Source organism: Gouania willdenowi, chromosome 4 (assembly GCF_900634775.1).
Source record: "Gouania willdenowi chromosome 4, fGouWil2.1, whole genome shotgun sequence".
NCBI lineage: Eukaryota > Metazoa > Chordata > Actinopteri > Blenniiformes > Gobiesocidae > Gouania > Gouania willdenowi.
Window position 1 is genome coordinate 39,580,564 of NC_041047.1, and position 22,881 is coordinate 39,603,444.

The 22,881-nt window shown below is 41.4% G+C and overlaps 1 pseudogene; it reads left to right on the top strand.

Moving 5' to 3' along the window:
- Window positions 1-14,749: 14,749 nt before the first annotated feature.
- On the top strand, window positions 14,750-21,581 carry LOC114462232 (uncharacterized; annotated as a pseudogene).
- The last annotated feature ends 1,300 nt before the right edge of the window (window positions 21,582-22,881 follow it).

Here is a 22,881-nt window from a genome sequence, read left to right on the forward strand (position 1 = left end):
TAGAAATATACTCAAAAAAGTAAAAGTAAAACATGAAAACAACTCAATGACAGTAACATTAGTACTTGTAATTATTTCGGTCATTATAAACATTTAGAACACGTCATGTTTTCAGAGATCTTGTACATTACAATAAAAAAAGAAAAAACATGTACTTTAAATATTTTAAGAGCTAAATGAAGGGGTTTCGGCTGAAGTCAATACTTATACCCCATTTACAACTGTGACACTATTACCAAAGATGGCACATAATACAGTTACTGTAATACCAACGATGGTAACATATAAGCACAAAACTTCAACTTCAAGAATCAAAATTATGTTTTGCATCTGCGTTTAACTTCTTTTCTAATGATCTTCATTCGAGTGTACTATAATTTTGCATAACTTTTAACTTATAGATTTTTTAAATTGCATTAATATTTTTGGAGTCTTTAAGTTGATAACGTAAACCATTCCATAAATCAACTCCTTTGACTGATATACACCTCCTCATTGTATTAGTCCTCGCCATGGGTTTTTGTAGCATATCAGTTCCTCTGAGGTTGTATCTAGATTCTCTTGAGTGAAACATCTCTTGTAGACATTAAGGAAGCATGAGGTTGTGTGCCTTGTACATCAAAACTGCTATATAAACATCAACAAGATCATGAAATTTTAAGATATTTAATCTAATAAAAAGTGGATTTGTTGCAGCAAGATATTCTGCATGGCTGATCAAACTAATTGCTTTCTTTTGTAATAGGAAAATATTAGTTTTATAGGTATTCCCCCATATTTCCACACAATAACTTAGGTATGGTAGGATGAGGGAATTGTACAGTATATATAAAGTATTTTGATTCACAGAGGTTTTATTTTACATAATAAGGCAATAAGTTGAGAAATCTTAGTCTTTAGAATATTTATGTGCACTTTCCAATTTAACTTATCAGTATTGATAACCACATTTTTTTTACATACACCTTTTCAATTTCTATCTTCCCAATTTCAATTCTACATGGTTTGTTAACTTTCTTATTTACAAATACAATATATTTAGTTTTATGCAGATTTTTAGAAAGTTTATTTACATCAAACATTGTTTTTAATATATTAAGTTCAGTTCCTACTGTATTCAAAAGCACCTCAAGATCATGTCCAGAACATTACAAACTGGTATCATCAGCAAATAGGATACATTGTAATTTGCTTAGGACTTCACTGATATCATTTATGTACATAATAAACAGTTTAGGTCCTAAAACAGTGCCCTGAGGAATACCGTGGGTTATTTTTGCCTCCACTGAGTTTGTATTATTAATATGTACATATTGATATTGATCACTGAAATAACTTTTCAGCCAAGCATGTGCTAAGCCCCTGACACCATACCTTTCTAATTTATTTAAAAGCAACGAATGATCTATTGTGTCAAAGGCCTTGCTGAGATCAATAAAAACTCCAACAGCATACTCATTGTTTTCAATAGATGTTGATATCTCTTTTATTAGTATTAGTTTCGTAACTTCCTTTGAGGTGGACCTATTGGATCTAAAGCCGTACTGATGTTCACTTAAAGGTGCAGTCCGCAACTCTCAGATCCCTCTCTCCCCCTCCCTCTCCGCTGCTCTCTTGTCCTGCCTCCAAACTTTCCAAAGTCCCTCCCTCAGAGGAGCTAACAGGCTAACGTTAGTCCGACAGTAACATCACAGTAATATAACATGCTCTGTTAAAAGCATATTACTGCAGCGCTTCTCTCTCTCTATGTGCACAAACCTCAGCAGCAGCAACAACTCAGTGTCACTTACAGCAGCCACATGGACACTGCGGTCAAGCCAGCCGTGGTTCGGGTTTGCCTGGTCAAATCACTAACAACAAAAACAACAGCAGCAACAAAAACAACAACGACAACAATACTAACAACAATAATAATGAAAATACACTTTTTTTTTTCAATATCTATTTAATTACTAATTACAATTAATCATAGACCTGCATGCAATACTTAATACCCAAATACACATATTCTACAGTTTGGGGTTTAGTTACTCTTTAAATAATTATTATTATTATTATTTTTTTTTAAATAAAAAATTCTTGGCCGAAACCAAAAATGAGAAAACTTAAGGCAGAAAACTAAAACGCAGAAAAACATGATTAAGCCTTTTATTTGTCCCATTGCATTTATGGCTCTGAATGTTACTAACCTCACTAAAATTAAAACCTTACTATTGCACAAATTAATATTAATGCTTTAAAAAAAAATAAATAAATAAATTTAGCACCGACATTCCAACAATGTACAATATAATATAATTTAAATAAAATACTAAATATGATTAATTTGACCCATTCATGTATACATTAAATAATAATGCACAGGCCTACAACTGGCTGTGCTGCTGAAAGACTCAAATAAAATCAGTCGTGATGAAGTCCAGAGAATCTCTGATGCGTGGTCAGAGTTTTTTGGAGCGATGCGTCGACATGACAAACTGGAACTTAAGTGAAACTTTCATTGTTTTCACTGCGTCTCAACCGACAGTCGCTCTGCTGACACGTTGACCGGTTTACTAACGCACACCCAGGCTGAACATGGTGTTTGGTCGGTGGGAAAAGTGTTTCGGTCAAAACCAATGTATTCTTCTTCTTCTCTGGTGGACCAAGCGCGTCTTCTTCTTTGGTTTTATTGACAGAAGCGATGCATACCACCACCAAATGTACAGGAGTTGTAACGACATGCTACATTCATAGAGCGAGGACTAAAATTGCCAAAATATAATAAATCCTGAATGATGGAGTCAGTTTGTCACCTCAGCGTTCTACAGGCCGATGAAGGACCAAACACTGGAAGTGTCCCATTGTTGATGACAGTTTGAACTCGTCATTTGTGTTCTTGCACACTTCTCTGTTTTAGGCAGTAGTTTTTCTGCCAAAATACAGTAGGAATGTAACTTGCACACGTCGTCCACAACTCAAGGCATCTAGAAATGGTTGCTACTTTTGTTCTTCATTAGAGCTGGGTATCATGGCCAATATCCGGAATCGATTCGATTTTGATTAATAAGGTTTTGAATCAATTAATCGCGATTTGATTTCGATTCAGTATTGATCTTTCAAATTTTACTTGGATATTTATGAGATGGTTCCAAACTTCTGACTTAAGTTGTGCTGGCTTTAGAGCTGTACATTGCCATGAATCTGATGATACGATACACAATTTGCATGTCACGATACGATATATCCCAATAAACCACGATACTAAACAATACAATATCACAGTGTCAATAATTACAAATTTCATAAAAGTACACAATTATGTGACATTCAAATTATCATTTTTTTTTAACCAACTGTAATTCAAGTACAAATATCAAAAGCAGATGATACATTTATCAAACTTTCAAATTACATTTTTCAAAAAAGTTTAACTTTTGCTTTTACAACAGATTCTGAAATTCTTTTGAATAGAAACGAACCACATACATCTATTAAGTTTCCAGTGTGTTTTATGAAAATAAAGCTAAAATGCATTGCTGACACCTAGTGACCGGGAGTTTACGTTCTATGCTAATGTTAGCGACATTAAATGTTTTTTTTTTAATTAAAAACATGATTTAAAAAATCTATTTGGACGATTTTTGGACTGATGCAATAATCACGTGGTGAAATGTTGCGATATATCACTGAATAGCTTTTTTCTTACACCCCTAGGTGAGCTTCATCTATCATTTGTTCACTGGATTGAATGCACCCTCGCGTTGAGCAGGCGCAGTTGTCAGCTTTGCTAACGCCAGGCTATAGAATGAGACTACTGGGGTTAGAGTACAAATAAAATCGATTTCAGTACCTATGAAATAATCTATTTTGGTAAATTTCAAATCGATTTGTTTTTACTCAGCTCTATTCTTCATCACACGGTCTACAGTAGTCTTCCTCCTCCCACTCTACACAAGGTTGATGGCATTCTTCTACTCTGTCTCCTCAGATCTCCCACAGCAACACATCAGTCAGATTGAAGAAGAACTTGACTCTGTTCTGGTAGCAGATATTAAAACAGAAGCAGACGGTGAGCCAGTCCTCCAAAACAAGGACTCTCCTGAATATCCCCAACAGGAGGACGAGGAGTTCAACCAACAACATCACCTTACCAATGAGACTGTCATTCACATCACAGGAGTATCATTTACCAAGTAGAGCCTCTGAACAAGCTCCAACTTTCACTTTCCAGTTTGATGAGACGCAGCATTCTTCACAGGAATGTCAGCAAAGCTTCAGACATGAAGCCCCTTCAGTCGACCAACCAAGTGAAGCTCACAAACAGAGACACCAACAATCAGGATCTGTGAAACACATGGAGCAGAAGTCCAACAACAGACGTAACCTTGACACTAAGACCAAAAGCTTTAGACGTAAAGATTTTCCTGTTGGACAACAAATTGCCACACCTTTCAACTGTGACGTCTGTGAGAAACGCTTCAATCAATCCCTGTCACTGAAAAAACACACAAACTTCCACAAAAAACATTCATGTGAAACATGTGGGAAGTGTTTTGTTACAAAACGTAATCCAAAGTGTCACATGAGAACTCACACTGGTGAGAAACCATATTCTCGTGAAAATGTGCTTTAGAGTTGTAGATGCTCTGATAATTACATAAACAAAATTATTAAAACACTTTAAACTTCAGTGAGTTGTGTTCATTTTAATTAGCTGCAGATAAGGATGTGTGCGATCTGATGATATCAGATCATTAAGGATTAAATCATGAGGACGATCTGCCAAAGTGCGAATCACAGTTCTTTTCTCTGTAGAATCACAATCACAGTTTTATCACAATTTGTTTCATTGAAATTATTTAGACTATTTACTATTAAAACAAGGCAATTCACCTACTTAAAATAATCGCCCTAAATGAAAAAAGGAATAAAAGATACATACAATCCCAGCCAGTTACCTCTGTAGCTCGGCTGTTGGAATGTTGATTGACTTGTGAACCTTGAAATTTGCCTGTTCCCAGACTTATGTTTCCTCCATTGATAGCAGTATATCAAAAACAGTCTAACTTTGGCTTTCTTTGCTTATACAGGAGAGCTCTTCCACCCAGTTAAACATTTGTGGCTTCCTGCCTTTATCTTAAGGCTAAAGCCTTAGACTCCACTTGTTGGTTTCAAGTTTCTCGTCAGCCTATATATGTGATCACCAAGCTGGATTTTGAGAGAGCATGATTTGACCCCGGTTGCTCTCACAGGGTTCCTGTCCCTGACCTGTTTTTTGATTCTGCTTGTTTTAATAAACTTTGTATTATTATGCAAGCCAGTTTCATCAAAGACCCTTTTTTCCAAACTACATCTTTTTCACGATCCACATCATCACCTGGGGGGACACTTTCTTCACTGTTTTCTTTGTAAATGTCGTGCCATTTTTAAATTTGATCTTTTTTTTACAGTAGAAACAGTAATGGGCCTTATCCCAGTTCCTTCCTCCATACTTCTTTTTGCTAGTTTTAACTGTAATTTGTGGTATTATTCCTGTCCGTTCTTTCATTTGCACAGCTTCTTGTTCACAAGATGAGCTTTTTGATAAAACTTTGTCTTTTGCTTTTTTGTACCTTGTGTAAGAACCTCATCCTCAGAGGATGATGTTGACAACGGTTCATAACCTTTATCAGATCCACTATTGCTGGATAGCTCCGTCTCTTCAAGGAGAACAGGAAGTGTCTCATCTTTAGTGCGTGATGAATCTGCCATGAGGTGCTTAAACAGCAGAGAGAGAAAAAAGAATGGTTATTCATTCAGCAAATCAAGACAATGAAAAGTTTCAGATCAGAATTATTCTTTGCATCTTCATTGACATTTATGTGGCTTAACGTGCTGCCTACATCTACCAAATGTCTTGGACATGAAACATGTTAAATGTGTTACCAGTTTTAGATGTTACAAATGTAAAAACAATGTAGGGTCGCTATGAAATAATTTTGCCAGACACATGCGCAGTGACCACAAAATATAAAATGGTTCGCCACTTCTGACTTGTGTGCAAATTTTCTCGAAGATTTGAACACGTTTAAACCGTCAGAAACGCATCATTTTGCGCAGTAGTAGAAAGTATGATAATTCCTTGCTTTCCAATAGGTTCTAGTCCAGCTTTGTTCAAGCTCTAATCAAACATATTGGAAGTATATCTGTGCCATCTCAGTTTGAATTTCTATCTTTGAATTTTTTTACCATCAAAATCAGACTTCAAATTGTAAAAGTCATCAAAATTCAAGCACAGAATTTTTTTTTTTTTGCTTCTCACTTTTTTCAAAATTTAAATAAATTCACGGTAAAAACAGTAAATGTCTCAAAATATATTCTAAATTTCGACATGTAAAACTAAATTCAACACCTAATAAAAATAAATTAGTGTAAAATAGTTCAACATCTAAAAAAAATTGACTGCAAAAGAGCCAGGGAGAAGAAATTCATCAAAACATTAAGCCAATCAAGTTATGCTTTGTTACCCTCATCATCATCATCATCATCATCATCATCATCATCATCATCATCATCATCATCATCATCATCATCATCATCCTAAGCTTAAGCTGCACCTGATTTACACTGGACTCTTTTCTTTTTTTTTTTCTAGATGTTTAATTTTTTTTTACCCCAAATGTAATTTTCGATTACTGAATATTGTGAGACATTCTCTATTCCCAAAATATTGATTTCTGGGACACAGGAAATCAACATGTGGTCAGTTCACAGAAATGACTCATGTTTACCAGTACCTAGACTCCTGTGATGACATAGGGCTGTGAAAGAGCTGTCATTTAACTTCTCAGTTTCCTCAGCAGCCCATTTCCTCTTGGTGGATTTGATGCTAGAGCAGCTTATAAAAACGGCCACTTTTTGAGTCAGGGGTGTGGAGGGGGGCTTTACTAACCCTGGACACAGCGTGACCTATCTACTCAGACCATCACTTATACTACTGCTTATAATGATTGCCACATTCATTCCATTGTTACTCGCATTTTGTTGGATAAAAATAGTACAATTTTACTGTTGTGAGATCCCCTGTTTTTAACCCCCTATGGGATTATCAGAACAAGCTCTCCAACTAATGGGTAAGAGCCTAGAGTTACAGGTATTACCATGATACACTAACTTGGGTGAATTAAGCTGGTATAATTGGGGAAACTTAATTCGCTAATACTGTCTTTACAACGTCTCACCCGTCTACCCCCGAATATTCCAACTTCAGGACGACAACCCTGTCCCTGGTCAGATGTTCTGGTCACATAGCTCTGTTTGATAAGTCTCCCTGATATATTTTTTAAATCCATTTTCCAAATAAATTTTTTTTTAAATCCCTTTTCCGAATTAATATTTTTTTAAACCCGTTTTCCGAATTAATATTCTTTTTTAATCCGTTTTCCGAAATTTGTTTTTCAAAATCCGTCTTCCGAAATAATTTCTTTTTTAATCCATTCTCCGATTTTTTTTTTCTAAATCCGTTTTCCGAATTTTTTCTTTCCCCGTGCGGATTATATTGTAATTTTATTTTTTTTAAACACAGGGTTCCGGGTCAGAGTTCATCACAATGGCGTCGTCCACAGTGCTGGATATTCAGCCGTTAATTGATTTTTACTTTTCGAGTTAAAATATAAAGATATTAAGGATTTGCAGTCGGCACAACTTTCTCATTAGTGACGGACAGGTAAAGAGGATACTTTAGTTCTAGAGAACACAGTCGTTGTAAAGCATAGCTTAGAGTCCTGGTTGAATTCCTTAGCAACCAACTACAATACTACGGGCAACTTCATGGATACGGTGGATAATAATAATATTAATGCATTAGATTTTATTTAATGTTTTTCATAGACACTCAAAGCGATCAAATGTGAAAATATCTGTATTCATCAGAGAAGTTATAAATGGTCCAACTTACTGCTTAACATGCTAGAATCAGTGCTACTGTACGTACAGAGCTATACAGTGTGTATGTGAGCTAATGATGCTAATGATGGTGAACTGCTATAACCAGTGTTTATTACACACATACTGTGAGGAAGTTTTGTGTCCAGACACGTAATTATTCATTTATAGTTTAAATAGTATTTGGATACATATTATTTACAGTTAAAAAGCAGTCAGCTTTGTTCACTAAATTCTTGTAAACAATTGTTCTACTGCAGTGGCAGTATGATTTAAAAAAAAAAAAAAAATGATTAAAATGTATTTTTGAAATGTTTTAATTATTTTTCAAATCATAAGACCACACACAGAACAAACTTAAATAACTGTATTCTATGCTTTCACTTTCACAAATGGAATCTACATAAAATAAAATGCAGTATAAAAATATCTGAGCTGCCACATCTTGTCACATTGTGTCACTAATCCTCGCAACAACAAAACATTATCAAAAGCTAAATCTAGAAAGAAAAGAAAAACGCTCTGGAGACGCCAAAAATGTGTGATATTAAATGTGGTCACGACCCAAAAAAATTGGGAACCACTGATTTAATGTCACATGTAATGTACAGTGAAATTTGTCTCTGAATTTTACCTATCCTGTTGAGGAATAATATATAATAAATAAGAATCTCTCACCATGGGTGTAATTTGTGGCAATGCATGGAGGCTCCTGACTGCTGGTCCATTTATATTTCAGTTTCCAATTTTTATTTTTTATTCATGTACCCCCCTATGGGGGTATCACGTACCCCACTTTGGGAACCTAGGCCCTAGTACAATCATACAGCTTGTCTTTGGGCTTCACTCTCAAAGTTATAAATCTTGTACACACGTTTAGGAGGAATTAAATGTGTGGCTTTATTCTTTTTTCATTTCAGATGTGATTGATCCACTGAAGCAGAGGATGAACGCTGTAACCATCACTGCTGTGTTACACATGGACCAAAGTTTCCTCTCAGCTGTAGTTAATAGAAATAAAACACTTTCTCATATGCGTTGCTCCAGCTCATTTGGGCCAACATTGTTGAATTGATTGATCGCCAACATTTGACACTACACAGATATACAGTATGTATGAATGACGTGCTTCAAGTAGAAAAAATAAGACTCAGATTTGTAAAGAAATTAGTGTTTTTCTTCTTTTTTAATGTAATATCAGAATCAGAATCAGAATCAGAATCAGCTTTATTGACCAGGTACAGTTTAGAACAATACGAGGAATTTGACTTGGTAGTTGCAGTGAAGAAGACACATCAACACACCGGGGCAGCCTTTTGCGGCGCCCACATATTTAGGTGAAAAAAGGGATCAATAACAGGAGGAGAGGAGGGGGGAGGGGAAAAAAAACTGCCAGTTTGAAACTGATTTCCCTAAACAGAGAAAACAGTGTGAAACCAGGAAAAAAACCGCCTCTGCAAACATAAATGTAAGCATGACACAGTCAAACAACTCGAGACAAGGCATGTAGGAAGGGTTGGGTGGGAGGTTGGCTGGGGGAGGGGGTCAGGTGGGAAGAACAGCAGGATTCCAGCCGTTTGGGGACATGGGCGTGCTGCCAATGGGCGCTGCAACCACGCCTCCATGCAGCTGTGGATGGGGAGGTGGGGAAAGATGGCCGACGAGGCATTTGAAGTTGAAGACCTGTAGCTGCGTTACTGATAACCAGATGACGTGTGGAAAAGTTCAGCATCAACAGTTCCAGGAGGAATGTAGGGAAGGAGCGGGGGGAGGGAGTGGGGGTAAGAGCCGCCGTCTGCAGAAACTTCCTGGTGATAAGAGTTGAGACAACCTTGGCTTTAGCCTTGGCTGGCTGGGGAGCCGAAAGGGAGATAAGCAATGTGATTTGATACAGGCTATGTTAATTTCCAATAGCCTTCTGTCCTGGGTCTCTCTGCTGTAATCCAATGAATGGCCTAGTTTCCACTTCCAAGCCGGGTCTCCAACTTCTCCCAGTTGTTATCCATAACGCGTAGACGATCCAAAAGCAGCTCTTGCTTGCTTTTGATATCGATCAACACATGAGTCTGAGTGTTCAGAGCCCTGCTACATCCTTCAGAAATCACTGGCAGCTTTTCCAAAACAGTCGCCAGCGTAGTACGGACTTTTCGATAGATTAGGAAGCCACCAGTTCCGATCAGCAGCATGCCTACTATCATTATTCCAATCATGTAGATGTCCTCCACGTCTTCCACGGAAAGGATGGACAGACACACAACTCGCCACTTGTTCCAAGGGTCAAGGGTGTATCCAGCCGCAAACGTCCCGCTTGGACATGCGGGTTCACCACCCCCGGTTCTTTTCGTCGAAAAAATCTGATCGATAGCACTGAGAGACCAACTAATTAATTCCATTATTCCGGTTTTGGATGAGTTACAGAGAGAGGCTCTTGTTAGGCTCACAAGACCAGACAAAGCAGCAGCTGGAGAGATAAGACGGAAGGGAGGGAGAAACAGAGAATGCGACTGTCCTCGTCGAGAGAAGCAAGAAGATTTACGTAGGTCAAACAGTCAAACATTGTTTTGGGTAGTACATGTGAGTGACACAACATTCTGTCAACTGGACCTTCCATGTTGTGGTTGTTGGGTGGGTTCATGTTTGTACAGACTGGTAAAGAGGTCTAATCTGTGGTGGACACAGAGCTGGACTCTCTGGTGGTAGAATGACAAACCCTGGAGATTGTTGACACAAACGGAGACGTAGGACAGGGTGCATACACATTCAATGAGACGCTTCCTAGACTGATACAGAGAATATAAGGACCTGGATCACGTGGGAGGCTAACAAATCCAGAAGAGGGCGATAGAGCAACAATAAGGATGTAAGCAGCAGATAAACTCCAAAGAAGAAGAAGAGGAAAAGCAGTAGAAGAAGAAGGTGAGAAGCCGCTTTCTGTCTTTAAAGCTGATTATTGTCAGTCAAACCTCCTTTAGGAGAACATCTGCACTGTTTTTATCTTCCTAACACTGACTGTTCTACTCAGCCCAGCCTCAGGGTAACACGGTCACCAGTTGAACCGTAACACTCGCTCAGCACCACAAATGCCTCGGTACTGTGTAGCAGCTCACTGCTATAGATCTATATTAGAGATGTGCACTTGTGTTCTTATAGATCTATACTAGTTATTAGAGCCTTATAAATCCTTATAAATGTTTATATAGATCTATTTTACAGACGTTAATGTTCATATAGATCTAAGATACAGGGCTGGAATTTTAATACTTATTCGTGGATGCAGATTTGATTTAAATTGCGATTTTGATTTTACAAGTATTGCGATTCTACAGTGATGATTATTACGATTTTATTTTCCTTACCCAAATATTAGTTGAATACCTACATTCCTAGAAATATGTCACAGTACCAAATAATAATGCACATTGCGTCACATCCAGTCATTCACTGATTTATTATTATTTCAATTGAAATAAATAACAAAATAAAACCTCCATCAGAAAGGAGGCATATATAAAACAACACATTTGGAAGTTGGTCAAATTATACTGTTAACGTTCATCAAGCTCGTGCTTGGGAGTGTCAATGTTTTTATATCGGAACCTACGGTGGCTGGGAAGTGTCAGGTGAATGCATTTACAGAAACGAACACGAATGCAAACCGGCCACAATGGAAGTGTTTCCGACGGACCGGTATTACAGTCGGACGGGTATTATGATATGATAGCCTGATATGAAAAATATAAGAGTATCCTAATCAACTTTCACTTACTTTCATACGCGTTTCGATGTCTTCTTCTTGTTCTTCTCTGTTCTGGTGGGTTAAAAACATCCGCCAGAAACGTGTCCGACTGTAATACCGGTCCGTCGGAAACACTTCCGTTGTGGCTGGTTTGCATTCGTGTTGTGAACTGTTTGCATTTGTGTTCGTTTCTGTAAATGCATTCACCTGACACTTCCCAGCCACCGTACGGAACAGCAGCTGGTCAACATGCTCAGTAGTTGGGCTGCTCCAAAAGAGAAATGTTTGGGCTGTGATTTTTGCCCCAAGAAACTGAATTTCTCTAGTTCAAGTAACAATTTGAAATTGAATTTACTGTTTTGAAACTGAATTAGTCACTTGAAATTGTATTCCTGTTGAAATAAATTCATCTTAATACGTTCCAAAACGTCAATATTCAAAATGATAAAATGATACAGCATGGCATGCTGTAGCGCTTCTGTGGAAGAAACCGGTAACATGTTGTTACATCTTGCTACCGCCGGCAGCTTTAGTACATGCTGAGAGGCCAGGTTCAGTGTAATGCTGAACGATTAACTTTAATCGCAGCGATATTGAGGTTTTCACTACTGTGATAACCTAACCTCAGATGGTGAAGTTTTTTGATTCCGTCTCCATCATTTGAGTGATATATATGATCAGAATTGCAGAGAACCGCCTTCCTGGGCTGCTGGTCAGTCAGAGATTGTTATGGGACACAAGCAAATGTGTGCTGCAGCAAGTCTCAGTTACCCCTCATTTGAATACGCTAACAACAACTACACTAGCGCCTAATAACATCCATCTTAACTAAATCACAGAATCGACCAATGAAAACGTAATCTATCGTTCAATGCGGAAATGGATTGAATCGGGTTGAAACGCCGTCACCGTGAGGAAAAGTATGTTTTTTATGAAGAAATGTTTTGGAGACTGCTTATTAGGTGCACCGCCCACCCCCCGCTTCAAACACAGTCTTAACTGCACTAAACACCGTCTAAACTGCAAAAAAACTATGCAAATCATCGCTGACTCCTAAATAGAGCCGACCAGTGCCTGCTTAACTTTAACGTGTCATGTAGCGCTGCTCCGTGAAAACATAATCAGCTTCAATCATCTTCACCTGCTCATTGTTTAAACATCTCATCAGAGCAACAGAAGATTCGTGGGAAAAGTTGTTCTGTTGTTGTAGACGAGACCATTGATGCCAGGGATTGTAGAGTCTTAAACATAAAATATTCTTGCCCCTAGTGGTGAAATAACTGATGCATCCTTGCGTCCATTTATTTTTGTGTAATCATTAAGGTTTGGAGTGATATCATCAGGATCATTTAAATTATCTTAATTTAAATTAATTTGATCAAAATGTAATCAATAAACCTGCTCAGATTCAGTAAACCATTGATCCCTGAGGGGGAATTGGGTGACATTAATGCTGCGCTGATACATCTTTATATGACATATAAATATTTAAAAAGCAGTAGTCAGAACAATCCATGTCAGTACAACTTATATCTACCTTTTCACTGTATCTTACTCATTATTTTAAATTACATTTTTATTTTTGACATGTATTTTTGTTTATAGTTTTATTTTTTATTAGTATTTATTTTGTTTCCTCACAGTACAATTTATATCTACCTTTTAAATGTATCTTGCTTTATTTTTGACACATTTTTGCCTAATTATGTTTTTTTATTAGTATTTTGTTTCCTCACGAGTTAAAAACTAATATTTTCTGAAAAAAAATGATTAATATTTCTTAAAAAACTAAATTGAAAAAAAAATAATGTGGAAAACACGAAATTTGGAAGAAAAAAAACATTTTTTAAAAATTGTAGATGGAATCACAATCGCAATATCTGTCAGAAAAATTGCAGTTAGGTTTTTTGTCAAAATTGTGCAGCCCTTGTTCAGGGGGTGTGCATAACACTTGATGTGGAGAAAGCCGACCAACTGTGCAGCAACAGCCATGTGAGCTGTGTTGTCGGTGACTAAAGCAGCGTCTTTCTCCGAGATGTTCCCCTCACTTGCGACGGTGTGAAGCAGCTTTGCTATATTTGCCCCTGTGTGAGATTTGTGCATTGCCCTTTTCTGGAGAATGTGGGAGGATAATGACTAATCATCAGTGATGTAATGGGCTGTGATGGTAACGAAGGATTAAGTGGCTTAGGAGGTCCAATGAGTCACAGGTAAGAGCGACTCGTTCAGTTTTGCTCAGCTTTTCTTTCACTTCTGACACCACCTTGTTGTAGATATGAGAAATTGCTGTCTCCAAAAAAATGCTTCTGTGACGGTTTGACGTACCGCGTCTCCAAATTATAAAGCCTTTTTCTGAAGCCCGTATTTTCCACCACGATATATGGTCAGAGGTCTTTGTAGTTGTAGAAGTTGCGATACGTCTTGCTTTGTCTGAACCATTTGGGAGTTTATTCAACATTCCATCCAGGGTCCGTTGGTCTGCTGCTGGGTGTTTTTACTTGCTCCAGCTTTAGTCCGGATGGTGACAGACAAGAGTATTAATGTTGGTTGTGTTACCACATTACAATACTTGTCCGGAGCAAAGTTTGCATACAGCTTTTGTCACGTTCAAATCTGTTCGCCCTGGAATCGAACAAAACCCAAAGTATGTCCATACTTTAGATTTAAATCGCACAGGTGCAGTTTTAATCTTAGGTGTTGGTTTGTCCGCCATCTTTGTCCGCCAAAAGGGAAATCACAGCTGCTGCAAGTCTTCCTCATGTATGCAATCACTTGTTGGTGCATTACCGCCACCCAGCGGTCATCCACGGAAATGTGAAAAATACAATAAGAAAAAAATCTATTCTGAGAAGCAGAAAATCATCACCCAAGAAATCGCAATAAATCTTAAAATAGATTTTTTTCTCACCCTTATTGTTCATGTAGATATATGTTGCATGTATTCCTGTTCATATAGATCTATGCTACATATATTCCTGTTCATATAGATCTATGCTACATACGGTCCTGTTTATATAGATCTATGCTACATGCGTTCCTGTTCAAATAGATATCTGCTAGATCACATTTATTAGTGAATACATTTGCCCATCCCTGATCTATCCTGACATGTCTACAGTGAGCTTTGGAGTCTGTTGATTTTTTGTTTAAATCTTTTTCTCCGTGAATAATTGCAGCTGATAAAGGAGATCATGACTGAGCAAGGCCAGGAGGCAAAGCAGACTGACAGAGAACCTGAGGAGGTAACATCACAGATCTATGACCATGTTTACTGTAGACTTATCTAACCAACATATTTCTACAGCTGCTCACCCTCATCATTAAATATATTTATTGTTTTCCCAGAAACTGGAAATAAAAGCTTTGTTCCAGAACAAGAGGATTCCAGCCAACGTCCTGTGTGGTAATCAAGTTTACTTTTATTTTGAAATGGATCTTGAATGACTTGAATGTTTGCTCTTCACCTGTTCATATTGTGCTGTGGGCCAACACTGCAGTGATAATGTAATGGGGGTGGGGTGTTGCTGGGGAAGTTTGAATAACAGTGAATTGACCAAAAGTTTATGGAGGGAGAGTAAAGCGACCGGGTGTGAGCACCTCTTAGTTACCAAGGAGGACAGCAACTGCAGAAGTCACAAATTTATTAAAAAGATTAAGGTAAAACAGATTAAAATGCCCACAAATTAAAATCAATGTATACTAAAATCCATTAACGATGTGGGCTAAGGAACGAATAAAATAGGGGAAAAAGTCACTGTCCACAATAAAGTGCAATGTGCAGCTACGCCCAGGTCCTCCGCTCTCCCTTGTCCCAAGGCAGTAGATCCCTCTGGTCACAGGCTCAGGGTCCCAGGGCAAGGCAGAGTTCCCCTCTGCGTGTATGTGGCTCTTAACACTCCAATCAGTCTCGATACTTCCCGCTGGCTCCAGTCCTCCACACGCTGGGACACCTACACAGAACAGCTATCGGCAGTCAAACGTCCCACAACAATATCCCCGATCTGACTTTGTCCAACAAGTGTTACTACGTTCCCCAAGGGTACTCACACGGAAGGCAGAGTTCTCCTCTGCCCCTGCGTGTATATCGCCTTGCAACACTTGTGATCCCAGCGTGCTTGTGGTCCCCTGTGCGTGTGCCGTCCTGTGCCCTGGGAACCTGGTGAAGACCCACAGCTCCTTCTCCTGTCTGCCCCTTTTATTGTGCTCCAGCCACAGGTGCTGATTAGCCTCAGCTGTGTTGATTAGCCTCAGGGTTTGGACATAGTCATGTGATGGGGTTGATCAAATGACAGCATGTGACTGGCAAGGCTCATAAAACAAAAGCTAAAAATGCACTGCAAAAATAAAACCAATACAAAACACACTAAAAACACAGCACACAATACAAAATAAAATACCATTACACAGCAGGATCACAATAAACACATGAGAAGATCTACACTTTAATGAGTCTCTACAGACATTGTCAACATGTTCTGACATTTACTGTTGTATCGCAGCAACATGTTATTATTAATGACTCTGGTGTTAATGTAAAGGTGGCTGCTGTAATCTTTTCTATTCTATTGATGGGAATGTCTGCTGTATTTCTTTCACTCCACAGAAATGAGAGGCCATCTGATGTCCTTCTAAGGTCAAAATGTCAGTTCTATTTCCTAATATTTTGTGAGATGTCTCACTATGGCATGCAACGTGTCTGCATTCCTCAGAAGCATTTATTTCAATCTGTCAATCCTGATTGGCCGGTGAAGCCCGTCCGTCCGCGAGGGGGAGACCCACCTCCTATAAAAGGAGGACACGGACAGGCACACACCATTCAAACACCTCTTCTCCTCTCAGCTATCTCGCATATTTCTTTGCCAGCTTAACTGTCCACAGGTGGATTTTCTTTATTCCAGCTGCCGGACAGTGGCAGAACTAGCGCCTGCATTGGACCACAACTGGCTGAGAAGTGGGTAGAATACAGCTCTTACCTTGCTTTGCTTGGTAGGTGCTGTCCTTCACTGCCGAAAGGTAGTGTGATGTGTTCATCGCTCACGCCCCTAGGCTGAAGGGGCCGGACACCGGCAGGGGGCGCCACCGCAGTGCGGCCTGCTACTGTGCATGCGGCCCGTTACTTCGAGGGGGCTCCACCGTTGTACAGTTAAGCTGCCTCGGTCTGCGCCGGTGGCCTCCGACAGGGGGCGCCGTCGCGCCATTTTTGGGCTCTCCGTTCGTTTACGTTCTGCCTCCGGGAGAGGGCGCCATTGCTCCGTGTATGGCTCCTCTCTCAGTGGGTACACCAGAGCACTTGACATCTTTCTCCCTGAGGATAGAAAGATGGAGCGCTTGCGGCTCCGCCTTGGGTATTACGGACGATATCGAAGGGTTACAGGCTGCAATTTCCATCTGTCCTTCTCTGTTTCACCGGCATTAAGCTCTCTCGGGCCCACGGAGAGTCAGCCCGTGTGTTACAGGAAGAGATCACATCCCTGCAGGAGTGCGATCTCAGTGGTCTCTCCCGCTCGGTCTCGGGATGGGTTCTACCCCAGGTACTTTCTGGTCCCCAAACGAGGAGGGTCCGTGATCCATCCCATCCTGGACCTATGGGCCCTGAACAAGTGCCACAGGAAATACACCTTCAGGATGCTCACGCATTCCTCCCTACTGCGTCTGGTGCGTTAGAATGATTGGTTCTCGTCTGTCGACCTCAAGGACGTATATTTCCACGTTCCAATTTCACCCCACAGAAAGTAGCTACGGTTTGCTTTCTGGGGGGTGTGTTACAAGTACCGTGTTCTCCTGTTCGGCCTCTCTTTGAGTCTGAGGGTGTTTGTGCACTGCACGGATGCTGCGATCGCTTCACTGAGGAGGCGGGGCATTCGTCTGGCTACGTACCTGGACAATTGGCTGCTTTTGGCACGATCAGAGGCGGAGGCCTGGGCGCACACGTGCATTCTTCTGGATCACCTGTCAAATCTGGGATTTGTGGTGAATGCGGAAAAGAGCATGTTGTCCCCTACACAGGAAATAATTTTCCTGGGTCTGTCCCTGCGCTCGGTACCGTTCACTGTGCGTCTTTTTCCGGAGCTGGTGAAGATGTTTGGGGCGTGTCTTGGATTGTTTCGGGCGGGCACGTCTGTCCGGTTCAGATTGTGTCTTCGTTTACTCAGGTTGATGGCTTCGGCCATCCTCGTGATCCACCTCGGTCGCATTCACATGAGGGATTTCCAACTGTGGGTGGCCTCACATGGGCTCGATCTTGTACGTCATGGCGCACTGAGATTTTTGGTCATGCTGGAATGCGGCGCAACTCTGCGCCACTAATGTGCCCCGGGCTTCCTGACGGATGGGGTGCCTATAGGCATCGTTACGTCCAGGAAGGTGGTCTCCACGGACGCCTGCTTAACAGGCTAGGGTGGGACCCACGAGGGTGGGGCTGTGAGGGGTCGCTGGAATGCAGTCCTCCTGCCTGCTCAGATAAATTACTTGGAGCTGTCAGCGGTGTTCCTCCCGCTGATCAATTTCCTTCTGTCTGTCACGGGACATTATGTCCTGGTAAGGACGGACAATACCACAGCGGTGGCGTGAAACAATCGCCAGGGCGGGTTGCGCTCTTATCGATTGCTGTCACTGGCATGCCGACTGATCCTGTGGAGTGTTGGGCGTCAGCTTTCGCTAAGAGCGACGCACATTCCGGGGATCATAAACGTGGGCGCAGACCTGTGTTCCAGGGGCACGCCGCTCTACGGGGAGTGGATGCTGCACCCAGAGGTGGTGCCTGTTCGCTGCGGAAGAGAACCCGCAGCGCGCAATGTTCTTCTCCCTGTGCAGCACAGAGGCTCCCCTCGGTGTAGACGCACTAGCGCACGTTTGGCCGCGCGTGCTTCTTTATGCATTTTCCCCGCAGGCTCTGATTCCCTCCACCCTGTCCAGGGTGAGGGAATGTGGACACACACTGATCCTGATGGCTCCACTGTGGCCGGCCATGCATTGGCTGGCGGAGATTTACCGGCTGCTGTGTGCACGTCCCTGGCAGCTCTTGCTGCGCAGGGACCTGTTGTCATGGGGGAGGGGCACTGTTTTCCACTTGCATCCAGACCGTCTGGCGCTGTGGGCTTGGCCCCTGAGTGACTCAATTTGTCAGCCGTGGGATTGTCACAGTGTGTGATTTCCACCATACTGAGTGCCCGAGCCCCCTCCACTAGGTCTCTTTATCACTTTAGGTCAGGGGTGTCAAACTCAAATACACAGTGGGCCAAAATTTAAAACTTCAGCAAAGTAACGGGCCAACATTGAACAAATGAACCTTTTAATATGGACCAAAACATGTTTTGCTTTAATATTGAATATGGAATGAGCAACGCAAAATCGAATTTCAAATAAAAAAACACATCAATGGCATTGATTTATCAAATAAAATTTAAATAATAATCATATGCCTCTTTTCTATTTGCAGCCTTCTGATTTAAATATCAAAATAAACTTTTTACACAGGCTAATAATTTCAAAAATAAAACAGCAATAATGAACCAATCAACCATTCAAGCCCATGCCTTGGAGTAGCAAGAAAAAGTGAATAAAGAAAAGGGTAATTATTGCTCAGTTTGCTACACACTGATCTAATCTGATGTGTCCAAACCAGATACCTGGCATCTCTTCTTGGATGCTAGTTCATCAATTCATCAATGTCTGGGCTCAGGCTCTGAGGTGAGGAAATCCTCAGTATTGCGCGAAGGTGTTCGTCAGTCAGACGTCTCCTGTGAGATGTTTTGGTTATCTTCATAGAACAGAAAAGTTGCTCACATAGGTAAGTGCTGCCGAACATGGAGAGCATCTGAGCACCTTGGGTGCGGAGCTGAGGCATTGTGGCAGGGATGAACTGTGGAAACTGTGCGGCACCCACAGCATCATACTTTGACTTCAACGTGTCATTACACTGGAGTTCAATCAGCTCCATTTGGAGGTTTGTTGGTGCGTTTTCCACATCAACTGCAAAGGGATTACTGAGCAGTTCCTGTTTCCTCACGCAGCTCGAAACATCTGTTCAGTACTTTTCCTCGGCTTAACCATCTCACCTCTGTGTGATACGGCACGTCCGCGTATTCCGAACCACATTGCTCCAGAAAAGACTTAAACTGGCGGTGATTCAGACCTTTGGCTCTTATCAAGTTAACTACATGTGTTACTGTGGTCATAAAATGTTCCATCTTTAGGGCTTTGCCACACAGTGATTCCTGATGTATGATGCAGTGATAAACAGTTAGCTCACCTGCATAGTTCTCTTCCCGCACTTCTCCCTAACCCTGCCCACCAGTCCACTCTTTTTACCGCACATTGCTGGCGCACCATCTGTCGTTAATCCCACAAGTTTATCCAACGGCAGCTTTATTTCAGTTGCACATTTGGAAACCTCCTCAAAGATTTCCTTTCCTGTGGTTGTGTCATTCATTGATTTTAATCCCAATAGCTTCTCCGTAACACACAGATTTGAGTCCACTCCACGGATGAAGACTGACAGCTGAGCAGTATCAGATGCGTTGCTGCTCTCATCCACAGCAAGGGAGAATGCAACGAAATATTTTCCCTTTTTCATCAGCTGGTCATATAGATTGGTGGCAAGATCACATGTGCGCTCAGCTACTGTGTTTCTGCTCAGGCTCACGTTTGAAAATGCTTGCTTTTTCTCTGTGCACACGAGGTCACCAACTTTCATCATACACTTTTTCACACTCTCCCTCATTAAAGGGCCGGGCTGATTTTGCAATCTCTGCTGCCACAATATAACTAGCCTTTACAGCAGCCACACTTTGTGATGTGGCTTTTTTGAACATATTCTGTTGTAAAACCAAACTTCTTTTCATCTCCTCTACTTTGTGTCTCCTATGAGTCATGTCCAGGTCCTTGTACTTGTCATGGTGTTTTGTTTCATAGTGTCGTCTAATGTTGTACTCTTTAGTTATAGCCACGTTGACTCCACAAACAAGACAAACAGGTCTGTCTTTTACATATGTAAACAGATATTCTTCCTCCCACTTGTCCAGAAAGCTCCGGTTTTCTGCCTTTCTTTTTGCCATTTTTGGGAATAGGTCGCACGGTGCAAGTTGTCGCGTGAAGTCGCTATGACTACTGTCCGTTTGTAGTTGAACGTTTGGACGTTGTACTTCTTTTCTGGGTCCGACCTGATTGACGCACCAAAACAACAGCAGAACATTATGAGATTTGTAGTATTAGCGGTGAATGCGCTGTTTACTTCCTGGTTTTGTCAGATTTGTCTATAATACTGGTGGGCCAGCTCTAGTAGTCATTTGAGATTGCCTCGTGGGCCAACTATAATTACACTGCGGGCCAAATTTGGTCTAGGTGGAGGCTGTTTGAGGGGTGGTGCCTTCAGAGGAACCAAATCTCTTTTCAGTGCCCGGTGGGAGTGAGTTTGGAATTTCTTACAGGACCTGATTGACAAAAACGTTGGCTTTGGGGATAAATTGGCCAGTCAACACCTGCTGATCTGCCGGTTTATGAAGGGGGCGCGTAGGCTCCGCCCCGTGTTAAGATCACTGGTGCCACCGTGAGATCTGGCGGTGGTTTTGGAGGGACTTAAACGTCCTCCTTTCGAACCACTGGAGGAGGCGGGCCTGAAGTTCGCCTTTCTTAAGGCTGTCTTGTTGCTGGCTCTGGCTTCGGCCAAGAGGGTCGGTGACATCCATGCACTCTCGGTTCATCCATTGTGCGCTCAGCTTTTCCCAGGTGATGCGAAGATCATCTTGAGACCTAACCCGGCTTTTGTGCCGAAGGTTGTGGGCTCGTGTTCTCCCATTGACCTTTTGGCATTTTCTGCCTTGCATGGTGAGCAGCGACAGGACGTGTTATGTCCAATTTGTGCGATCCGCACTTAGATGAATATGACAAGGGGCCTCAGGAGGAGCAATCAGCTGTTCGTCTCCTGGGCCAATCCCCGTAAGGGGAAGCCTATTACTAAGCAATGCCTGTCACAGTGGGTGGTGGAGGCTATTGCTTTGGCTTACTCGTGGCAGGGTTTGCAGCCACCTACGGGTCTGCGTGCACACTAGACTCGGGGTCTTGCCACATCCTGGGCTTTGTTCAGGGGAGTGTCTGTTCAGGACATCCGTGCGGCGGCGAGTTGGACATCCCCCCTCACGTTTGTCTGCTTTTACATGCTGGACGTTTGAGTAATATGAGTGCGATGTTTCACCAGACTACCCTTCTTGCTCGAATGAGGAGAAGAGGTGCTTATTTTGAATGGTGCGCACCTGTCCGCGTCCTTCTTTTATAGGAGGTGGGTCTCCCCCTTGCGAACGGACCCACTTCACCGGCCAATCAGGATTGGAATGCAGACATAGTGAGACATCTCACGCATATTACTCATAAAACCAGGGTTATATACATAACCTAAAATTTTGTTGTGTAGAATAAGATGTTTGTTTCCCTCAATGCATACGTCTTAAGGCGCTGATATAAAACAAACTGCAAGAACTGCCTTCTTTCATCTCCGTAACATTGCTAAAATCAGATCTATCCTGTCTCAGGGCGGCGCCGAAAAGCTAGTCCATGCTTTTGTTACCTCTCGACTGGATTAATGTAATTCTCTTTTAGCAGGCTGCCCGAGCAAGTCGCTTAAGACACTTCAGCTGGTTCAAAATGCTGCAGCACGTGTACTGACTAAAACTAGGAGAAGAGATCACATTACTCCTGTATTAGCCTCTCTGCATTGGCTTCCCATAAAATATAGAATAGAATTCAAGATTCTTCTTCTCACTTATAAAGCCCTAAATGGACAGGTACCAGTCTATCTCAAGGAGCTTGTAGTGCCATACAATCCCCCCAGAACACTACACTCTCAAAATGCTGGACTACTCGTTGTTCCATTTGTCTCTAAAAGTAGGATAGGAGGAAGAGCCTTCAGTTATCAGGCCCCACTTCTCTGGAACCATCTACCAACCACGGTTCGGGGGGCAGACACCCTCTCTACCTTTAAGGTTAGGCTCAAAACATTCCTCTTTGGTAAAGCTTTTAGTTAGGAACCAGCTCATAGCTCATAGTTAAGATGCAATAGGCATAGACTGCCGGTGTGGGGGTCTGGCATGCTCGGTTGGAGAGAGGATGGAGAGGGCGTTAAGAGAGAGGTCATTTAGGTTAGAGAGGGACCGGAGAGGGTCCCATTCCTCTCTCTAACACTCCCTCTATGTCTGCTTCTTCCCTTGTGTGTTTGCTCCTGTACTCCTTCTGGCTTTTGTCTTGCA